The following is a 23,900-nucleotide window of genomic DNA, read 5'->3' on the forward strand; positions in this document are numbered from 1 at the left end:
CACTAGTGCCACCTTGAAGCATAGGTTATCTTGGAATTTAGCAACTCAAAATTCTGGCTTCTATCTTGGGTATTTTCAGTAAGGCTCAAACTCAAGGTTCCACAAGGTATCCTGTGCTTCCACTCTCCACCACTGCCCCAAGTTTGTTAGCACTCACTTCCCAAGTCTCCCAGCAGAAGGTACTGGGTTGGCCAAAAAGTTCGTTTGGTTTTTCCTGGTATGGAAAAACCAGAATGAACTTTTTGGCCAAGCCAATTGTAATTTCACCCTTCACATCTCCTTCCAGGGCACTGCCTTTTTACCATGAAACTGATTCTGTAAATTCTCCTTCAAACCTACATCTGCCTCTGCTTAGGCTCAGCTGAAAAATCCCTTCTACATCCTTATCATGGCATCATTGTATTCAAATTATTCATTTATTTGATTCAACAACTATTTACTGACCATCTGCTATGTGCTGGCACAGTTCCAAGCATGGATATACAACTGTTTATCCATCTCCTTTTACTTGTAGTTGGTTCCTTGAGGGCAAAGCTTGTGACTACTTCTCTGTTTCATATTTATTTTTAATTGGAGGATAATTGCTTTACAATACTGTATTGGTTTCTGCCATACATCGGAGAAGGCAATGGCAACCCACTCCAGTGTTCTTGCCTGGAGAATCCCAGGGATGGGGGAGCCTGGTGGGCTGCCATCTATGGGGTCGCACAGAGTTGGACATGACTGAAGCGACTTAGCAGCAGCAGCAGCTGCTGCCATACATCAACATAAATTAACCATAGGTGTACATATCTCCCCTCTCTCTTAAACCTCCCTCCCACCTCCCACCCCATTCTACCCCTCTAGGCTGTTGTGACTACTTATTATGATGATATCCTCAGCACCTAGAATTCCCTCGATGAAAAAGCATGAGCTCAAAGACACATTAAGTGAATTAATCAAACTGAAATTCAGTGCTTTTCTTACTCTTCATATTTCTCTACCTTTTCATAAAAATAACATTAAGTCCCTTATATTTTATTGCATTGAGGTTTATAAGGATCTTTTGTGTAAATTATTCCATCAGGAATTAGAAGATATAAAAATGTTCAGTCACTTCAATCCAGTAATTGTACTTTTAGGGAATTATCAAGTACATAAAAAGAATACAGTCAAACTTCTGAGTATAAATATACTCTTTTGAGCATTAATTATATTAGTTGAAACTGGTCAAAGTCTGTATGTCTAGCAATATGGTAACACTCATTTCTTTCTGTATATTTGCACCTTTCTTCTCCTCCTCCTCCCTCTCATTCTAATTTTTATTCTTATCTTCTGTTCTATTTTCTTCTTTTAAATAAAGCAGTATCATCCAGGACCCAAATGAAAGCCTTCCATTTTGAAAGATGGTAACTATAAGGTTGAGGGAGAAAGCTATGTCTAGCCTATAAAATGATGTATACAGTCAAGAATTTATTGAGATAGACATATTTCCCTGAAACTTTACCTATAGACATAATTTGAGATGGTTATTCCAAAGAAGATTGGCCTAGGTTTCTGCTGTCTCTCAGGGACAATAAGGATAAAACCATTTTAAATTTTTCATAGCTAGATATTCAACAGAGTGACTTCCGACTACAACTTTGTATGATGGCTGGTTTGCGTTTATGACTTCTCATGGGATGTGTTTTCTCTCCATTCATTGCTAAAATTTCTTGAGCAAACTTCTTTCATTGTAAATTTCTCTGAAATCGTCCAGGGTGTGTGTTCCTAATTCTCCTGTACACTAAAGTGTACTAAAGCTCTGTCGGGTCCCATCCTCTTGTGTTGGGTGGACTGAGTTTTGTATTCTGTCTCTAAGCTCCATAAGGCTGCACAAACTTGTTTCACAGAGATCAGAAAATGCCCTCTAGGCACAAGGCAGCTTCAGTGTTATGTTTACATCTCTAGGTCCTTATAATGAGCACCATTTAACTTCTTGCCAGCTCAGAGAAACATTCAAAAAGGCATAAAAATGTTTTATCTAGCATTGATGGTTGTTTTCAGCAGGAGAACTGGTAGCGGGGAGCTGATAGGAGACACCTGGTAGACCATGACGCTAGAAACAGAAGTCTCTCACTCAGTAAGAGAAAGAATTTGGACACAAACCCAAATTTGCCTCCCTCTAAGAACCCATCTTTGGTAGAGCTCCTGAAACATATTACATCTAATACCAGAATAGTGATGGTTCCTCTCTATTCCAGTTGAGTCAGATCAGAATAAGGATGCTAGCTTTATTGCTAAGAACTTATATGTCTTTTCCTTATGACTGAGCTCCAGAATACAACTTGTTTCTGCTCATTCCAAAGCAGAGAAAGCAGCTAACCCTGGTGGCAGGAGCACAGCAAAGAGCAGGCTAAAGGAAGAAAGTAGGACTTGCTTGTCTGAGTGCTGTTTTACCCCATGAGTGATACTAAGTGATTAACTTGTTCCTCTTCCTGCTCCATGTGCCTCCAACCCCTTTCTCTCTCCCTGTAAAAGTGGACAGTATTACTCTCAGAGTTCAAGATTAATGGACTGTCATATGTTTACAGAAAGTATCTTTCTCCATTTCTTCTTCCCTAAGATACTCAGACACCTTATGATGTGTAATATGTAAACCACAACACAGGTAAACATTTTACTTACATTTCTGCAGACTCCATCGAAAGAAGGCATCAACTTTCCCTGATGACTTCTAAGATATTAACCATGGAAAAATGAAAATTGTGCCAGCTGCATATTTTATTATTTTATACAAGACAGAACTAAAATTCTATGCATACTTGAAAGGAACAGGTGTCCTTCAGATGCTTATGTTGTCATTTCAGCTACCTCTCTCATTGTCCATTTATCCATTCTCCAATATGTCTCAGTTCAGTTCAGTTCAGTGGCTCAGTAGTGTCCGACTCTTTGCAACCCCATGAATTGCAGCATGCCAGGCCTCCCTGTCCATCACCAACTCCTGGAGTTCACTCAGACTCACGTCCATCAAGTCAGTGATGCCATCCAGCCATCTCATCCTCTGTCGTCCCCTTCTCCTCCTGCCCCCAATCCTTCCCAGCATCAGAGTCTTTTCCAATGAGTCAACTCTTTGCGTGAGGTGGCCAAAGTACCGGAGTTTCAGCTTTAGCATCATTCCTTCCAAAGAAATCCCAGGGCTGATCTCCTTCAGAATGGACTGGTTGGATCTCCTTGCCGTCCAAGGGACTCTCAAGAGTCTTCTCCAACACCACAGCTCAAAAGCATCAGTTCTTCGGTGCTCAGCCTTCTTCACAGTCCAACTCTCACATCCATACATGACCACTGGAAAAACCATAGCCTTGACTAGACGAACCTTTGTTGGCAAAGTAATGTCTCTGCTTTTGAATATGCTATCTAGGTTGGTCATAACTTTCCTTCCAAAGAGTAAGCATCTTTTAATTTCATGGCTGCAGTCACCATCTGCAGTGATTTTGGAGCCCCAAAAAATAAAGTCTGACACTGTTTCCACTGTTTCCCCATCTATTTCCCATGAAGTGGTGGGACTGGATACCATGATCTTCGTTTTCTGAATGTTGAGCTTTAAGCCAACTTTTTCACTCTGCACTTTCACTTTCATCAAGAGGCTTTTTGGTTCCTCTTCACTTTCTGCCATAAGGGTGGTGTCATCTGCATATCTGAGGTTATTGATATTTCTCCCAGCAATCTTGATTCCAGCTTGTGTTTCTTCCAGTCCAGCATTTCTCATGATGTACTCTGCATATAAGTTAAATAAACAGGGTGATAATATACAGCCTTGACATACTCCAATATGTCTACTAATACAATAAACTATTCATACATCAATCTAACACCCACAAAATATCCCCCTCCATCCATTTGCACCCATCCATCCTTCAGTCCATTCATCCGACCACAATTCTATCCATCAATATATTTCCATCTCTCATTTATTTATCCATCCATCTGTTCATCTACATGTTCATCTTACCTCTACCCGTTTATCTATGTAGCTCTCCAGCCACCTCTTGATCTACCCATCAATCTAGTCAAATATATTTAAGCAGCCAATCTGCTAACTGGTCTATGTATGAATGCAAAGAAGACTACCACCACAATATAAGGTAAAACATGGCAAGTACTTTCATACAAAGTATTCAGGGAAATCTGAGAATAGAGCAATTAGTGTTTCAAGGTGAAGAGAAGGAGAAAAGTAATGAAGAGAAATGCACCTAAATAGTATGCAATTTTTATTATAATATCTGGATATGGCGTGAGTATAGTTAGGGGTCCTGGAGAACATAAGATTCCAGGAGTTCTTTCAAATCTCAGAGGCTTATAGTCTTCCCAACTATTTGAATCACAAGTTTCTCTTTGGCTTGTGCTATTTGAAGCTGCCTTTCTATCATTTAGACTAACAGTGTCTTGACTCTCAAAAAACTTGGATTCCCCCATTTGATGAATGTCAGCATCATGGAGTGGTGAGAAGCTTGGAGTCTAAATGGGGCAGAGCTTTGTCAGGGCTAATGGTTACTGTCTGATAAGGTTATCAGATGCTGTTTTTAAATATTTGCATATTGGAGGTGCTCACTAAATGGTTTTGATTATTACTGTTTAATTTTTATGTAAGATCTTCAGTAAGTGGTCATGTAGTCTTTAAATAAACCAGAATAGACTCCAACTCCATCTGTTGTATATCCCTGGTCCTGTCATCCCCATTTGTTAATTTATTAATTCATTAAGTAAGCATTTTATGAATACCAACTTTGTCATAGTTTTCTGTGCTGTGCCTTTTACATACAGTATCTTTTAATCTCAAAATCTATCAGAAAAGTATTATTCCTATTCTAAGGGTAAAGAAATTGAAACTCAAGGAGATATCTAAAGTCAAATGATTAGTAAGAGGTAGAGTGGTGTTCTAGGCTTCATTGGTGGCTCAAACAGTAAAGAATCCACCTGCAGTGCAGGAGACCCAGGTTCAGTCCCTGGGTTGGGAAGATCTCCTGGAGAAGGAAATGGCTGCCTATTCCAATATTATTGCCTGGAGAAGTCCATGGACAGAGAAGCCTTCCCTAGTCCCTGGGGCAAAGTGTCAGACACAACTGAGTGACTAACACTTTCACCTCACTCCAGAGCTAGGTTTTAACATATATGATGTAGATATTAGTACAGATCCACCTCGAATTTCAATGTTGTTCAGTTCAGTTCAGTCACTTAGTCGTGTCCGACTCTTTGCGACCCCATGAACTGCAGCACTCCAGGCCTCCCTGTCCATTACTAACTCCCGGAGTTCACTCAAACTCATGTCCCTTAAGTCGGTGATGCCATCTAGCCATCTCATCCTCTGTCGTCCCCTTCTCCTCCTGCCTCCAATCCCTCCCAGCAAAGGGGTCTTTTCCAATGAGTCAACTCTTAGCATGAGGTAGCCAAAGTATTGGAGTTTCAGTTTCATCATCAGTCCTTCCAGTGAATACCCAGGACTGATCTCCCTTAGAATGGACTGGTTGGATCTCCTTGCAGTCCAAGGGACTCTCAAGAGTCTTCTCCAGCACCACAGTTCAAAAGCATCAATTCTTCAGTGCTCAGCTTTCTTCACAGTCCAACTCTCACATCCATACATGACCACTGGAAAAACCATAGCCTTGACTAGATGGACCTTTGTTGGCAAAGTAATGTATCTGCTTTTCAATATGCTATCTAGGTTGGTCATAACTTTCCTTCCAAGGAGTAAGCATCTTTTAATTTCATGGCTGAAATCACCATCTGCAGTGATTTTGGAGCCAAAAAAATAAAGTCTGACACTGCTTCCACTGTTTCCCCATCTATCAATGTGATTACATCCAAATAAATCCATGGTAAATTGAAAATATTATTAGTCAAAACTGCATCTTAGCACTTAAGCTACTAAACATCACAGTTTAGCCTAGCCTACATAAATACACTCAGAACACTTACAGTGGCTTACAATTGGGCAAAGTCACCTAACTTAAAACCTATTTTATAATAAAGTGCTGAAAATCATATGAATTTTAAAATATTTTTTGAATACTGTACTGAAAATGAAACACAGAATGATTGTGTGGTACAGAATGGTTGTGAGTATGAAGGTTGTTTACCCTAGTGGTCCTGTGGCTGACTAAGAGCTGTGGCTCACTGCTGCCCAGCATCAGGAAGAATTATCATACTGTGTATCACTAGCCTGGGAGAAGATCAAAATTCAAAGTTTGAATGTGTATATCTTTCACACCATCACAAAGTCGAAAAAAACGTAGGTTAAATCATCATAAATTGAAATTCATTTGCCCCTCCTTGTTAGACATGAAGAAAATGAGAGTTGGAGAGTTTACATCACTTACCTGAGGTTACAGAGCTACTAAGTGGCAGAACCAGAATATGAACCCAAGTTCCTTTGCCTCCAGGTCAATGTAGTCATCACAATGCCTGTTTTTCCTTCAAAACATTGTAGGGGAGATGAGAAGCATGAGTCATCATTGTAATACACGGCTGAAAAGGACTAACTGAGCAACATAAGACAGACACAGGAAGAGATCATGTCTCGCTAAACAGGATTAGGAAATACTTCCAACAGGAGGAGGCAATTAAGTTGAGACTTGGAGATGAAATAGACTAGGATATATGAGAGGAGGTGGCACTGAGCCTACCAGACTTTGGGACATAAGATGAAGTATCACACCAGCAAGAGTGAAACATACAGGACAAGGAGGGTGAGCAAGCCGGTTAGGTTGGAAGCAGATATCCAGGATGCAGCAGCCCTCTTGCTTCTGCTTATACACATCCCATCATTCTGCACCACAGACAAAAGTCCTGAACATGGAAACAGGAGGTCAACCACTCAAACAGAAAAAAAGGCAAGACAATGTATCTATTACAAAGGGCAAAACAAGGATGCTTCCCTGTTGGTTCTATCCTTTCCTTTCTATGAAGCTTGAAGCCCTGGGCTTCTTGGACTATGTGAAGGCAAGGGTATTACAATTAACAGCCAGAGATGGCTTTAGCAAAATGGGAAAGAGAGTGGTGGAGTTAAGGAATAGAATTAGCATTAGCACTGGATTCAGACTTCTTGTATTTAGAATCCCAGTTTTGCTGCTTACTATCCAGTGGTTATGTATGGATGTGAGAGTTGGACTGTGAAGAAAGCTGAGCACCGAAGAATTGGTGCTTTTGAACTGTGGTGTTGGAGAAGACTCTTGAGAGTCCCTTGGACTGCAAGGAGATCTAACCAGTCCATTCTAAAGGACATCAGTCCTGGGTGTTCTTTGAAAGGACTGATGATGAAGCTTAAACTCCAATACCTTGGCCACCTCATGTGAAGAGTTGACTCATTGGAAAAGACTCTGATGCTGGGAAGGATTGGGGGCAGGAGGTGAAGGGGACGACAGAGGATGAAATGGCTGGATGGCATCACTGACTCGACGGACGTGAGTTTGAGTGAACTCCAGGAGTTGGTGATGGACAGGGAGGCCTGGCATGCTGCAATTCATGGGGTCGCAAAGAGTTGGACACGACTGAGCGACTCAACTGAACTGACTGATGTGACCTCAGACAAATGCCCTCAGTTCCCTGAGCCTTAGTTTTCTCATCTTTCAAATGGGGACAATGATACCTAGTTCATATGAATGTTGTGTGATTATTTCAGGCATAAACCTAGCTCTTGGTAGCTATGCGGTAAATGCTAGCTTTGCTTCTCCAACATTAGGAGGGAGAAGGAAAAGCAAGTAAGGGAAGGTGGTGATACAAAAGGAGAGAAGAAGAACAGGGGTCAAAGTGGATGAAAAATGTGGCAAGTGTCTTCCTGGGGATTGTGACCTCTGTGCTGTCTTAAGTATTTTTCCCCATTCTGCCCACAAGATTTTCTGCAACTGACTGCATTTGGAGTTGGAACATCAAGCATTTTTGAGCTTTTACTGCAGCAATTAAGGGCTCATAAAGCCATTTTTATGAGTGTATAATAAACTGAGCTACATTTGGGGTTGCCAAAGTGAGGTTTCTGTGTGGGGAACTCGATGTTAACTACTGCAGCCTACAGGAACCTATGGGAGCATGCTGGATTTGGTTTTTGGATCAGCACGGTCCAGTAGAAATGTAATGGGAGCCATGCGTTTAATTTCACATTTTCCAGTAACCACATTAACAAAGCACAAAAAGGAGAAATTAATTTTAATAATATATGTTAGTTAGACCAATGTATCCAAAGCATTATCATTTCAACATTGAATCAGCATAAAATATTTTTGTTTGGTTGATTTTTATTAATTTTTACTATAATATAGTTGCTTTACAATGCTGTGTTAGCTTCTACTGCATAGCAAAATGAATCAGCCAGACATATACATATATCTCCTCCCTTTTGGATTTCCCTCCCATTTAGGACACCACACAGCTTTGAGTAGAGTTCTCTGTGCTATAGAGTACTTTCTCATCAGTTTTCTGTCTTATTGTTTGGTTGCTGTTTACTGTTTAGTTGCTAAGTCATCTCCAACTCTTTAAGACCCCATGAACTTTAGCCCACCAGGCTCCTCTGTCCTTGGGATTTCCCAGGCAAGAATATGAGTGGATTTCCACTTCCTTCTCCAGGGGATCTTCCCGACCCAGGGATGGAATCCACATCTTCTGAATTGGCAGGTGAATTCTTTATCACTGTCCCGCCTGGGAAGCCCTATTTTATACATAGTTCCAAGTGTGTGTCAGCCCCACTCTTCCAATTCCTCTCACCCCACCTCTTTCCCCCTTGGTATCCATATATTTGTTCTCTACCTCTTTGTCTATATTTCTGAATATTTGCAAAGCATAAAATATTATTAATGAGATATTTTTAAGTTATTTTTATCACATTGAGCCCTTGAACTCTGCTGTGTATGCTACAGTCACAGCCCACCTCAATTCAGTTCCCTTTTAAGTGCTCTGTAGCTACATGTGTCTACTGACCCGGACATCACAGCTATGGGGTCTGTTTCTGTAAGAAATAGCCGGGACTAGCTAGTATGAACAGTATGGATTCTATGGTGCTCAAGTTACTATGTCTAACCTCCGACCCTCCTACTTTTCCCTTATGCTTTATCATTATACACAGACATAGAGAAGGTCCTACCAAATGCCTGCCTGGTCAGTCCTCACGGAACAGCTGCCGAATGGAGGGGATGTTTGGAAGGTGCCAGATGCCATTGCCTGCATCTGCCGAGGCTGCAGGTTGCCTGTGGGCAGTGCCTGTATGGCACTGCTTCCCCCCTCTGCCCACTCACTCCTACCCATGATCGCTCACAGTCCTGCCCTGCCAGCTGTCTTGGAAACTCACCCTCCCTTCTTTCCCCGATTCCACTCATCCCCACTTTGAACAGAAGCAAAGGAAAGAAAGGCCCTTGTTATTTCAAATGGGGCTTGACGCAGCTTCACAAAGAGCATAAAATCAAACCGTTTTCACAGGCAATCACACTCGGGCAGTTAAAACAAACTGAGAACTCAATTACAGCCCATTACTGTCGGATTTGGTGCTCCCTGTCTCTCCATACACTCTGGCTTCTGGAGAAAGGGGGTGGGAAAGGGCAAAGGGCACCCACTTCTGTAGGCTGCTAATAGGGCTGGGCTCACTGAAAAGGCCTTGATTTGTCCAATCAATCCAAGTGGGAAAGACAAGTGAGCAACTGTACTATGCTCTATTTCGACATCTAAAGCAAGTGAGTCTGTTGACAAGCCCTAAGCAAAGATCCTTTCAACATTTGATTAGCAGCATGGACCAAAAAATGTATCTATTGTGTGTGTATATGGGTATCTGGGCATGTGTGTGCACATACACATGTGTGTGTGTGTGTGTGTCCTCTCTTTATCACACCCATATAGTGTGTACAGACATCAACTTTAACAGTAGTGAGAGTCAGAGTAAAACAAGAATCCAATTTCACATGGGCATCCTGGACATAGCAAATTAATGCTTCTGATGCAATAGGAAGATAATAAAACCATCTACCACATAGAGTTGTTATGAAGACCAAACATAGCACACCTTCTATAAGTTATTCTCTGAGAGTTATTTATTTGATTGTAAGTGGAGAGAGTGTAGGATGAACCAGATAACCCTGGTTAATGGAATGGTAGAAAAAGCAATGAAGATCTCTCCAGGGTAATTTGGAGAAGTGAGCATACTCTGAAACTTCTCTCTCTCTGATCCAGTTGCATAGATATTGTAGGTAAAATATTTTATATAATAAAAAGAACACAGCTACATTCAAAGATAACAGAGAGCCCAGAGTTGCAAGCCTGAAGCTAAATGATTATGAATTGTAGGGATTTGAACCAGATACAGGTAGTTGGGGTTGGAGTCCCCTTTCCCAAATGGGGATTAGGACCAAGTATATCTCATGCATGGAAAGGACTATTCTTCTGTTCTGTATGTGAAGCCTGCTGCTGCTGCTGCTAAGTTGCTTCAGTCATGTCCGACTCTTTGCAGCCCCAGAGATGGCAGCCCACCAGGCTCCCCCGTCCCTGGGATTCTCCAGGCAAGAACACTGGAGTGGGTTGCTATTTCCTTCTCCAATGCATGAAAGTGAAAAGTGAAAGTGAAGTCGCTCAGCTGAGTCCAACTCTTAGCGACCCCATGGACTGCAGCCCACCAGGCTCCTCCATCCATGGGATTTTCCAGGCAAGAGGACTGGAGTGGGGTGCCATTGCCTTCTCTGATGTGAAGCCTAGAGGCCCATAAACTGAGACCATGTTATCTCTGCCTTCCTACAGCATATGGTAGCCAAGACTATGCCAGCAAAATGTGGCTGGTGGGCAGTGGGTTGCCTTCTGAGCCTGCTACCTTGTTGTTCAAGTGGACCCAGGACTGCCCAGTACAGGAAGAGAGGGAGTCCTTTTGTAGGACTAGATTTATGCACTCTCCAGTTTGCACATACTTTAGTCTGTTACACACTTCTTTGATGAAAGAAGAACTGGAATATCTTTTCCATCTCTCTGCCATTTCCACAGTGAAATAATAATGATATAATAGTCATTCATTCATCATAGATCTTTTATTGTTGGCCAGATCGATGCTGGAGAAATGCAGTCATAATACATCCAGTCCTTCTGGCAAGTAATAGCAATAACACAGCAAAGCATTTGCAATTCATAACATCTTTGATTCTTATATCAACCCTGTAAGGGATGTTAATTCCCATGCATTTAACAAATAAAGAGCCTAAGTGTCCCTCAGGTCAAGTTGTCTCCTCCAAACCACCTATTTAGTATGCTGTGAACTTGGATTTTCTGGTAATTTTTAAGAACCCAGAAGGTTATCTCTGCAAAATAAAGGACTTAGTCTGGGGTAGATGAGGACTACAGGGTTTCCTAGAGATAGCAACGTCCACATTGGCATGAAAGAGGCCAAAGTTCTGAAGAATAAACCCTTTCCAACAGGAAGGAAAGTGGGAAATGGAGTAGAGGGAAACTGGTGGGTCAGGAGTGAGATGCTTTTTCATACCCACTAACATAGCTATTGGGCTTCCCTTGTGGCTCATCTGGTAAACAATCCACCTGCAATGTGGGAGACCTGGGTTTGATACCTGGGTAGGGAAGATCCCCTGGAGAAAGGAAAGGCTACCCACTCCAGTGTTCTGGCCTGGAGAATCCCATGAACTATATAATCTGTGGGGTCCGAAAGAGTCGGACATGACTGAGCGACTTTCACTTTCACTTTTCTTTCTTTCACTTCAGCATAGATATAATGTAAGGGGAAAAAAAGGAAAATAACTAGCGCTGGCAAGGAATACCTCCCACCCATATATTTCTGGTATGAAAATAAAATGGTGTAGGCACTTTGGAAAATAGTTTGGTGAGTCTTCAAAAAGTTAAACATAGAAATATATATATATGTATATATGTGTGTGTGTATATATATATATATATGCGTGTGTGTGTGTGTGCATGAGTGCTCAGTTGTGTCTGACTCTTTGTAACCCCATGGACTGTAGCCCGCCAGGCTCCTCTATCCATGGGGTTTCTCCAGGCCAGAATACTGGAGTGGGTTGCCATGCCCTTCTCCAGGGGATCTTCCTAACCCAGGGATCAAACCCAGGTCTCCCGCATTGCAGGTGGGTTCTTTACCATCTGAGTCACCAGGGAAGCCCAAGAATACTGGAGTGGGTAGCCTATTCATTCACTAAGGGAACTTCCTGACCCAGGAATCAAACCAGGATCTCCTGCACTGCTGGTGGATTCTTTACCAGCTGAGCTACCTGGGAGGTGTGTGTGTGTGTGTGTGTGTGTGTGTGTGTTTAGTCATGTTTGATTCTTTGTGACTCCATGGACTATAGCCCATGAGGATAGTCTGTCCCTGGAATTTTCTAGGCAAGAATACTGGAGCATGTTGCCATTTCCTACTCCAGGGGATATTCCCAACTGAGGAATCCAACTTGCATCTCCTGCATCTCCTCCATTAGCAGGCAGATTCTTTATCACTAGTGGCATATATATATATATATATATATATATATATATATATATATATATATAATATATATATGAGTGACCCAGGAATTCCTCTCTTAGGTATAAACGCCCCCAAATGATAACGAGTATGCAAACAAATACACATAACTGCACTTTCATAGCAATATAATTCCAAAAGTTGAAAACAACTGAAGTATTATGGTATATACATACAATAGAACATTATTTATCCATAAAAAGGAACGAACTACTGATATACACAGCAATGTGTATATATGATCCTCAGAAACATTATGCTAAGGGAAAGCAGCCAAAAACCAAAAGGTGACATATTATATGTTCCATTTATATGAAATATCCAGAATAGGAAGATCCATAGTGACAGAAAGCAGATTGGTGGATGCCAGGGGCTTTGGGGAGGGGGGAGAGGGAATAATGATTTAATGGATATGGGATTCCGTTTTGGAGTGATGAAAATGTTGTGGAATTAGAGAGAGATGATGGTTGCACAACACTGTGACTATACTAAATATCACTGAATAAACTGTTGTTGTCACTTTTAAATTGGTGGTTTTATGTTATGTGAATTTCACCTCAGCAACAACTACAAAAATAATGAAATATCCCAGTGTCTCTGGCCCCAAAGTTTCCATCTTCTTGCTTTCAGCAGTCATGGTGTTTCTCTCATTTGGTTTGATCATAGAACCAGTAGAAAGACAGGTTTATCTGTGCCAGAAAGGATGGAAGTTAAGTATAAATAACCTCAAAAGTAACCATGAAACAGTCAAAAATAACAAAATTCTTTTAAGTTCTTTTCTAATTCTCTTTCTTGCCAACAAAGGCATTTAACCAGCTCTCAAACCCTTTCTAATACTTAGTTTTAGAAGTTGAGCCTAAGATGAGCAATTTCTTTGTTTGAGGAATTGCTGGCACAGGTCAGGGTCTTGGGATTGATTTAGGAAGGAGCGGCAGAATGTCAAGAAATACAGATGGGGAAGGGATGGGTCAGAAGGCATGAGGGAGAGAAAAGAAACAAATGTGTACATAGCTTCTCTCCCTGATGGAAAGTAAACCTCTCTCAGGCCAAGAAGCATGTCTCATTCATCACCACCAGAACTTATTATAGAATCTCATTTATAAGGGCACTCAGTAAATATTTGTTTAATAAGTAAACTATAAAGGAAAATACATTTGGTTTCACCCTGCTAGCCTAACTCATGAATCATCACACTTAGGAAAGGCAAGGCTTCTTATCTCATAACTAATTGAGCTCTTTTGTTCATTTAATTCACCCACACATCCATCCACTTTTCCTCCATTCAAAATTGGACAAGCTTGTATTGATTGCTTACCCTACACCAGACACTATTCTTGAAGTTGTGGCTAAAGATATGAATAAGACACTGTCCTTGTGCTTCTATGAGAGGAGATTCCTAGCAGAAGGAAGTGGAGTTTGAGAGGTAGGCAGAGACTGGGCAGTGAAGGGCTTGAAGAAGTGCAAGGAGGATCAGTCAGGTGGAGAGGTTTCCTAGACCTGCCAACCCAAGGAGCCTTGTTTTTGTAGGTGACTCAAGTGGAAACCAGGGAAGCCCCTTCTTTATTAAGCCTAAGGACATGAATAGGGTTTGAAGATGGAGATAAAAACAAAATCAAAAAGCAGACAAATTAAAGAGCAAAAGGAGGAGTAAACTATTAATCAGGAAAAGACCCAAAATAATATCATCAGTTGAATGGTAGTGCCCCACCCTCATCATTATTGGATGCTGGCTGCATGGATAAGTGGCAGCACTGCCTGATATAAAAACAAAGATCAGAGTGAACATTCACTGTGATGATGAGCCTGGTGTGACTGTTGCCCTAAATGCTGGTAGAAGTCAGAATGCACCCCCATCCCAAGATGTCTTCTTCCTAATCCTTAGATCTTGCAAATAAATATCTTATGTCACATGACAAAATGGACTTTGCAGTTATAATTAAGATAGGGAGGTTATCTCAGATTATCAAGGGGACACTTGAGCCCTTAAAAGCAAGGAAAGGGCTGGAGTAAGAAATGTGAGACACATGGAGAAGTCAGTAATGTTTGCAGCAGAAGGACTCAACCTAGTGTTACTGGAGGAGGGACAATTGGAAAACAGGAAAAGTGCCGGCAGCCTCTCAGAGCAAATATTTTTTCCAGGTGACACCAGCCAGGAAATAGAGACTTCGTTCTTACAACCTTAAGGAACTGAATGAGTGTGGAGGTAGATGGATGTCCTGAACCTCCAAAAAGGAACCAGCCTCCTTGACACGTTGATTTCAGCCCCACTGGCAATTCAGCAGAAGACCCAGTGGAGCCATGTTGCACCAGGCTTTGATCTACAGAAATGTGAGATGATAAGAGTTTTGTTACAGGCTGTTATATCTGTGGTAATATGTAATCTGTTAGGGAAGCAATAAATAACTAATCACTGCCTTTAACAAGAATTTGTTCCACAGCTATTGAAATAGTGAGCTACTCCAGAGCAGAGGATATATTTCATTATCCTTGAGGTTAAGAACATAGACTCTGGAGTTAGACCACTGGGGTTCAAACTCTGCCACTGACATGTACTGCTGGGTAACAGTGGGTCAATTTTTTAATCACTCTGAGTGTGGTAAAAATTCCTATGTGTTAGTCACTCAGTCATGTCCGATTCTTTACAACCCCGTGGACTGTAGCCCGCCAGACTCCTCTGTCCATGGAATTCTCCAGGCAAGAATATTGGAGTGGGAAAAAAAAAAAAAGAATACTGGAGTGGGTTGCCATTGCCTTCTAAGGGCTGTCTTAAAGAGTACATGAGTCAATATTGGTAACTTGGAACTGTGCCTGAAAGAAAGCAAATGCTAAAAGTATTCGATTTTATTGTGAAGATGTGTCTGGGACATGGTAGAAGGATTAGATGAATAATAGGTTTTCTCAGGGCTTCCCTGGTGGTTCAGTGGTAAAGAACCTGCCTGCCAATGCAGGAGACACAGGTTCAATCCCTGATCCAGAAAGATCCCACATGCCATGAAGCAACTAAGCTCATTCGCCACAACTACGGAACCTGTGCTCTAGAGCCCACAGGCTGCGCCTACTAAGCCCTCGGGCCCTGGAGCCTGTGCTCCGCAACAGGAGAAGCCGCCGAAAGGAGAAGCCAGTGCACCGCAACCTGAGAGGAGCCCCACTGTCTGCAGCTAGAGAAAAGTGCCCATAGCAGCAAAGGCTGAGTGCAGCCTAAATTAAAAATAAGTTTTCTCCTTCCAGGAGATGCAGTGTTTTGCCATCTAAGATCCCTTCTTTAGGACTAACACACTCATTCCCCAGATACTGGGATTGCTGGCTGAGGAGAGCTACCTTACCCAAGGTCACATGTCTCTGGGGCCAGCCTGTATCCAATGACTGATCATTCCTGGGCAGCTGGGCCTAGCTCCCTTGCATGATTCAGGACAACTCTTAAGGGCCATCCCAGATTCACAGCTCCATTGGAATTGGTCACAGTCTTTGTTGCAATGTCCCAGCAGCGTATCTTCCCCACCCCACCCCACCCCGCCCCATCTGCGTCCCTCACTCTCTCAGAGGTGGTGATCCCGAGATGATTCCCCAAGAAAGCTTCTGCTCACACATCTGTCTCAGAGTTTGGTTTTCAACAAACCTGACATAATACACTTCTCTTTCCCCCCTTTTCTTCCTCTTCTTGCTATTTGCTAACTGTGCTCTATATGCTGCAACACTGTTCTTAATCATCTTAAAGCCCTTCTAATCCTTACAGCTATAATGCAAGGTAGATATTATTTATTGTCTTATAATCAGGAAGCCAAGACATTGAGTGGTGACCTACCAACTCAAAATGCTCCAAGAGGCAAAGCCAGGATAAGACCCTGAGTGCATTGGAGAGTTCAGAGCCAGAGGCACTCTGTTTATTGCATTGAATTGACCACCTTGCCCTCGAATCTTCCCTTTGGGATGTGTACTTCATCTTTGCTTGGGCTTGAATTGGCATTCCTTTGGATATGGAGTTTTGAGGTGCTTTTGCTGCTTCACAGGTGATTTCCATATTTCTTTTCCAAGAATGTTTGGGTTTGTCCCCAGCATCTCCTTTCTCCTGAGTGGGAGCAGTCAGGGAGGACCACAGTTGAGGCCCCACAGATTGGGAGAAGGTAAAAGCTCCCATGTGACCAGATGGCATATTCTCTTTAGGGACATCATGTGATATCCTTCTGGGACTAGTGCCCCTCCTCTAAGGACCAAAGACCCCTTATACAATCCCATCACCTGAGAGCTTTGTCAGACAGGTCTGTGAATGGTCAGGGGGACCAGGCTCATCCTTGTTTCTAGGTCCTGGCTCTTCCAAAGTAGTCTGGACAATAAATACTGTCCATTAATTTGCACCCACGCAGTCTCTGGGTATGAGAGTTAGAACCTTAAACCATTATCCTGCTATGTCATGCAAACTAGTATTGAAGAAAACGTTCTGCTACAGCATGTGCATCACAATGTTGTTTATCGAAGCAAAAGAACAAGGGATTAATCTAAATGTATAACAAGAGGAGAACAGCTAAACCAATGTGAGCAGATAGCATTGTCACAGCAATCATGTTTTCAAATAACATTTAATGGTGTGGAAAAATGACTCAAAATATAATAAATGAAAAAAGTAGAATAGTAAACACTTTCATTGATTTTTGTCACTAATTCTTCATATATTGTGCTAATAAAAAAAGGCTGGAATAAAATACATCATAGTGGTTATTAGGTAGGAAATGTGGGGTTATATGTTTTGCTTTTATTTTCTTCTACATATATTATTGCATTTTCCAAATTTTGGCAAATAGTGTGAATGACTTCTATTATCAAGGAAAACAACTATTTAAAAGATACTGTAACAATCTATTTTTATAATTGGTTTCTTTGGTAATAAAACACATTTTGGGGTCTTATAATCCAACTCAGTAGTATTTAGAGAGTTATCAGCATTTCTTGTCCAGTATTCTTTTTAAATTCATAACCTGAGTATTTCTGTATTGTCTTTTGTGTTTGTCAGTCAGTAATTATAATCAAAGCATTTAAATTATTCTAATTAATGAATATTATGGTGTTCTATGTGACATACTTTGCTAGCTTGTTTTTTTTTTTTTAAGTTCATAAGATCAAGGCAATTATTTTAAAAATGTCATACATGCATAGCTCATGCCAGGTATTCCCTTAGGTAGTAAGGATATAGGGATGAATGCAAAGTCAAGTGGGTCTTGGGGAGCATCACTACGAACAAAGCTAGTGGAGGTGATGGGATTCCAGTTGAGCTATTTCAAAATCCTGAAAGATGATGCTGTGAAAGTGCTGCACTCAACATGCCAGCAAATTTGGAAAACTCAGCAGTGGCCGCAGGACTGGAAAAGGTCAGTTTTCATTCCGATCCCAAAGAAAGGCAATGCCAAAGAATGCTCAAACTATCACACAATTGCACTAATCTCACATGCTAGTAAAGTAATGCTCAAAATTCTCCAAGCCAGGCTTCAGCAATATGTGAACCGTGAACTTCCAGATGTTCAAGCTGGTTTTAGAAAAGGCAGAGGAACCAGAGATCAAATTGCCAACATCTGCTGGATCATTGAAAAAGCAAGAGAGTTCCAGAAAAACATCTATTTCTGCTTTCTTGACTATGCCAAAGCCTTTGACTGTGTGGATCACAATAAACTGTGGAAAATTCTGAAAGAGATGGGAATTCCAGACCACCTGACCTGCCTCTTGAGAAATCTGTATGCAAGTCAGGAAGCAACAGTTAGAACTGGACATGCAACAACAGACTGGTTCCACATAGGAAAAGGAGTATGTCAAGGCTATATATTGTCACCCCACTTATTTAACTTATATGCAGAGAACATCATGAGAAACGCTGGGCTGGAAGAAGCACAAGCTGGAATCAAGATTGCCGGGAGAAATATCAATAACCCCAGATACGCAGATGGCACCACCCTAATGGCAGAAAGTGAAGAAGAACTAAAGAGCCTCTTGATGAAAGTGAAAGAGGAGAGTGAAAAAGTTGGCTTAAAACTCAACACTCAGAAAATTAAGATCATGGCATCTGGTCCCATAACTTAATGGCAAATAGATGGGGAAACAGTGGAAACATTGACAGACTTTATTTTTTGGGGTCCAAAGTCACTGCAGATGGTGACTGCAGCCATGAAATTAAAAGACGCTTGCTTCTTGGAAGAAAAATTATGACCAACCTAGACAGCATATTAAAAGGTAGAGACATTACTCTGCCAACAAAGGACCATCTAGTCAAAGGTATGGTTTTTCCAGTGGTCATTTATGGATGTGAGAGTTGCACTATAAAGAAAGCTGAGAGCCGAAGAATTGATGCTTTTGAACTGTGGTGTTCAAAACCACAGTTTTAGAGAAGACTCTTGAGAGTCCCTTGGACTGCAAGGAGATTTAACCAGTCCACCCTAAAGGAAATCAGTCCTGAATATGCATTGGAAGGACTGATGCTGAAGCTGAAGCATCAGTACTTTGGCCACCTGATGCAAAGAACTGACTCATTTGAAAATACCCTGATGCTGGGAAAGATTGAAGGTGGGAGGAGAAGGGGATGACAGAGGATGAGATGGTTGGGTGGCATCATCAACGTGATGGACATTAGTTTGAGTAGGCTCTGGGAGTTGGTGATGGACAGGGAAGCCTGGCATGCTGCAGTCCATAGAGTCACAAAGAGTTGGACACGACTGAGCGACTGAACTGAACTGATGTTTCCTTTTAAAAATCACAATGCATTACATTTTATGCTGCCATTACCTTAAGTACCAAGAATTTTGAGAGTACAGAGTGGAATAATCAACTCTAGAGTCACTAATACATAGTATATGGAACAAGTGATTTTTAAAAAAAATTTTATGGTAGTATAGTTGATTTCCAAAGTTGTGTTAGTTTCTGCTGTACAGAAAAGTGAATCAGCTATACATATACATATACATATACATATACATATATCCACTCTTTTATAGATTCTTTTTCCATTATAGGTCATTACAGAGTATTTTTTTTAATATGTGTATCCATTCTACACAATGGAGTATTACTCAGCCATTAAAAAAGAATACATTTGAATCAGTTCTAATGAGGTGGATGAAACTGGTGCCTATTATACAGAGTGAAGTAAGACATTACAGAGTATTGAGTAGAGTTCCCAGTGCTGTACTGCTGCTGCTGCTGCTAAGTCGCTTCAGTCATGTCTGACTCTGTGCGACCCCACAGACGGGAGCCCACCAGGCTCCTCTGTCCACGGGATTCTCCAGGCAAGAACACTGGAGTGGGTTGCCATTTCCTCCTCCAATGCATGAAAGTGAAAAGTCAAAGTGAAGTCGCTCAGTCATGTCCGACTCTTAGCGGTCCCAGTGCTGTACAATAGGTCCTTATTAGTTAGCTATTTTATATATAGTAGTATATATTTGTGGTGTATATAGTGTATGTGTCAATCCCAATCTCCCAGTTTAGCACTGCCCTTTGTCCCCTGGTAACCATAAGTTTGTTTTTAATATCTGTGACTATATTTCTGTTTTGTAAATAAGTTCATTCATAGCATTTTTTAGATTTCACCTATAAGTGATATCATCTATTTGTCTTTCTGACTTCATTTAGTATGATAATCCCTAGATCTATCCATGTTGCTTCAAATGGCATTATTTCATTCTTTTTATGGCTGAGAAGTATTCCATTGTGTATATATATCACATCTTCTTTATCCATTCCTGTCAATGGACCTTAGGTTGCTTCCATGTCCTGACTTGTAAATAGTGCTGCAATGAACATTGGAGGTGCACGTATCTTCTTGAATTATGGTTTTTTCTGGATATATGCCCAAGAGTGGGATTGATTTTTCAACTGAATTTCAAAGGATAAATAAGAGTTATCTAGACTGAGAAAGGGACTTCCCTGGTGGCTCAGAGGGTAAAGAGTTAGCCTGCAAATTCAGGAGACCCAGGTTCAATCCCTGGGCTGGGAAGATCCCTCGGAGAAGGGAATGGCTACTCACTCCAGTATTCTTGCCTGGGAAATCCCATGGACAGAGAAGCCTGGTGGGTACAGTCCATGAGGTCGCTAAAAGCTGGACATGACTGAGCAATTTAACACACACTTACAGACTGAGGAAAATGAGAAATGGCCATTGTAAGAAGAGGGAAAGATATAAGCAGAAGTTCAAAGTTGTGAAAATACATGCTGTATTAGGAAAATATGCAAACCTGATAAAATACATGTCTGGAAAAGTGAGGGTCCAGACTGGGAGAGTATTTGAATGTTGTGTTAAGGTATTTTTAGTTTGGTTTGTTAAGGAAATAGGAAATGTTGGGTATTCTGTATCTATACAGCACATGAATGGGGTTAAATGACTCATCAATTCAGCATGAATACACTTAGATTCTAACAGTTTGATGAACTGAATTGATAGAAATACCCTAATGCATCAGAGTACAGTTATTTAGTATTTTATTTAGCATGTGTCCTATGTGTTCAGTCTTGTTTTAGGCACTATGAGTAATACACTAAAATGCTAAAAATCATATTTTTCCTATTAATTACATTTATAATTTGCCGAATATAGGCCATAGGAAAATGATGATGATACTTTCAACAATAAATGTTCTTTGGAGATTAAACCAAAATATGTGCCCAAACTCTAAAAGAATAAGAGGACTGGGAATCCTAAGGCCCCTCCAGTGTCAGTACAAGTTATAGCCTCATTATGTGTGTGGACTGCTGTTTCCTGTTTCCAGCAGCAGTAGACCATGCAAAGCAGATGCCCCATGAACATGGAAGATATGATCCAGTGAACCACCAAGATATCACTTTGATGTGCCATGATTTTCTCTGAGAGTGAGACTGCTGCTGCTGCTAAGTCACTTCAGTCGTGTCCAACTCTGTGTGACCCCATAGATGGCAGCCCACCAGACTCCCCCATCCCTGGGATTCTCCAGGCAAGAACACTGGAGTGGGTTGCCATTTCCTTCTCCAATGCATGAAAGTGAAAAGTGAAAGGGAAGTCGCTCAATCATGTCCAACTCTTCGTGACCCCATGGACTGCAGCCCACCAGGCTCCTCCGTCCATGGGATTTTCTAGGCAAGAGTACTGGAGTGGGGTGCCATTGAGTGAGACTATGGCTAGCCAATATGCTCTGTGTCTCCTAGTACACAGGGAACAGTGGGAGTGATGGTTAATTTCATATGTCAACATGGCCAGGCTGCTGCGTCTAGGTATTTGGTCAAACATTAGTCTTGATTTTGCCCTGAAAGTATTTTTAAATGAGATTAACATGTAAATTAGTAAACTCTGTGTAAAGAAGTTTACTTTCTATAATGGGAGTGAAACTCAATCACTGATGTATAGATCAATCAATCAATTTAAGAGGAAAAGGGTTTACCTCCACAAGGAAGAGGGAATTCTCCCTACACTCTCTGTTTGGACTCAAACTGCAACATAAACTCTTCCTGCCAGCCTCCCTGCAGATTTTGGACTTGCTGCTTCCACAATCATGTGAGCCAGTTCCTTAAAACACATTGATCTCTTGATAGACAGATCTGATCTATCTGTCTGTATTATCTATCTATTTAATGACCTATCTAGTCATCCATCTATTGATCGATCCACATACATACACACACTGTATTGGTTCTGTGTCTCTAGAGAACCCTGACTAGTACAGAAGGGAATGGGTACCTCAGTCACATTTGGAAAATTCCCATTCTTCGTTCAAGATTTATAGTTCAGCTTGTCACCTAAAAAAGTGGTATTTTCCATGATGTCTCAACTTGGGCTCAGATACATTTTCTCATTATGTAATAATTGTTTCCATATTGTCCTTAGAGAATTAGGATCAACTCTTTTGAAAATACTTCCTTTCCAGTTTACCCAGGCACCTAGCTACCTAGACAGCTTCTTCCAAGTCTTCAGTATTAATATTTAAGGGAGAAGCTGAATATTTGAATCAATGAGAGATCACAGAATCTTTACCTTGTTTCCTGTTAGCCTTCTATTTTGATCACAACTAGAAAGTGAATTATTTCTACAATGAAGCCTTGCACTTAGTAGGCATTCAATAAGTATTTGTTGAAACAAATGAAATGTCATGAACATGCTCCATGCTCGTGCCTTCCAGCAAAATAAAACCAACCTTCCATGTCCTGTTTGGCTGTCTTAGATCAGACTCCGTAATCTGCCCCAGTCCCAACCCCCTTTTAAGTTATTTATTCCTTACCAGGTGTTCTGTTTCATTAGTGGTTTCCATTAAAGCTATGGTTGAAAAGAAACTTTCATTTGCAACCCTCAAGTGTGGTGTTTTTGTTGGCTGGCTTCTCCTGCTCTGAAATAATTACTTTTTTTGAGGTGCTGAACTTTTTCATGTTTGTCTCTCCTCCCTGACAGCCTTTTCTTTGATCTTTCTGGAAGAACTTGCCCAGGCCCATTTAGTAATGCCAGAGGATCTTAAAGGAAAATAAATCATTGACTACTGATGCTGAAAAAGACCCCAGGAGATGCTTTTGTTCAAACTCTTTCAGTGAGGTCACAGTTTTCAAAATAAGCCATGTGAATGGTGGTAGTTGCGGTAATAAAAATAATAACAATAATAGCATGTGCTGTAGACTTTACCATTTGCAAAGGATTTTCTCTGATGGGATTATGTTTCATACAGTGCATTATGCAGAGTGAAGTAGCTTGGAGGGTGAAAACAGATCACTGGTCCTATGTCAGGAGGCCTCTGTTCGAATTCTGGTGTTGCCACTTCTCTTCTGTTATGACTTTGGGCAAGTCACTTCACCTTTATAAGCCTGTGTTTCCCTAACCATAAAATGGGAATAAACAAAGCCCCTCAAGACAAAGAAAGCAAAAGACCTTTGAACACTATAATGTTCTACCTCAGCTTCCCTGGTGGCTCAGATGGTAAAGAATCTGCCTACAATGCAGGATACCTGGGTTCGACCCCTGGTTCAGGAAGATCCCTTGGAGAAGGGAATGGCAATCCACTCCAGTATTCTTGCCTGGAGAATCTCATGGACAGAGGAGCCTGGCGGGCTACATTTGATGGGGTCGCAAAGAGTCAGACACGACTGAGCAAGTAAGAATGCAATGTTCTACCAAAATATAAAGTATGGTAACATTTTACTTCAGCTTCTTCTTACTTGACTTTTTATTGCTGTTATCAGCAAAACACAATTTTTAAGGAATTTTATTTTTAAGTGAGAAGTAAATTTGTGCCAACTATATAGGTGCTAATTGAATTCAAAGTGAAAAGCTTAATTTATCAGGGATGCCACTCAAATCATGGCATTCATTAATATAGTCTTGAAATTTGGGACATGTTAGTATGTGACTTACTGTCTCCTCCGCGCATAAGTTGCTTTTTTAAAGAAACATACTTTCTTCACTACCCATTACTTTTTTTATGCTTATAAAAATTTCACTTATTCATTGACTCAGTAG

This window comes from Bos javanicus, chromosome 5, assembly GCF_032452875.1.
Source record: "Bos javanicus breed banteng chromosome 5, ARS-OSU_banteng_1.0, whole genome shotgun sequence".
Lineage (NCBI taxonomy): Eukaryota > Metazoa > Chordata > Mammalia > Artiodactyla > Bovidae > Bos > Bos javanicus.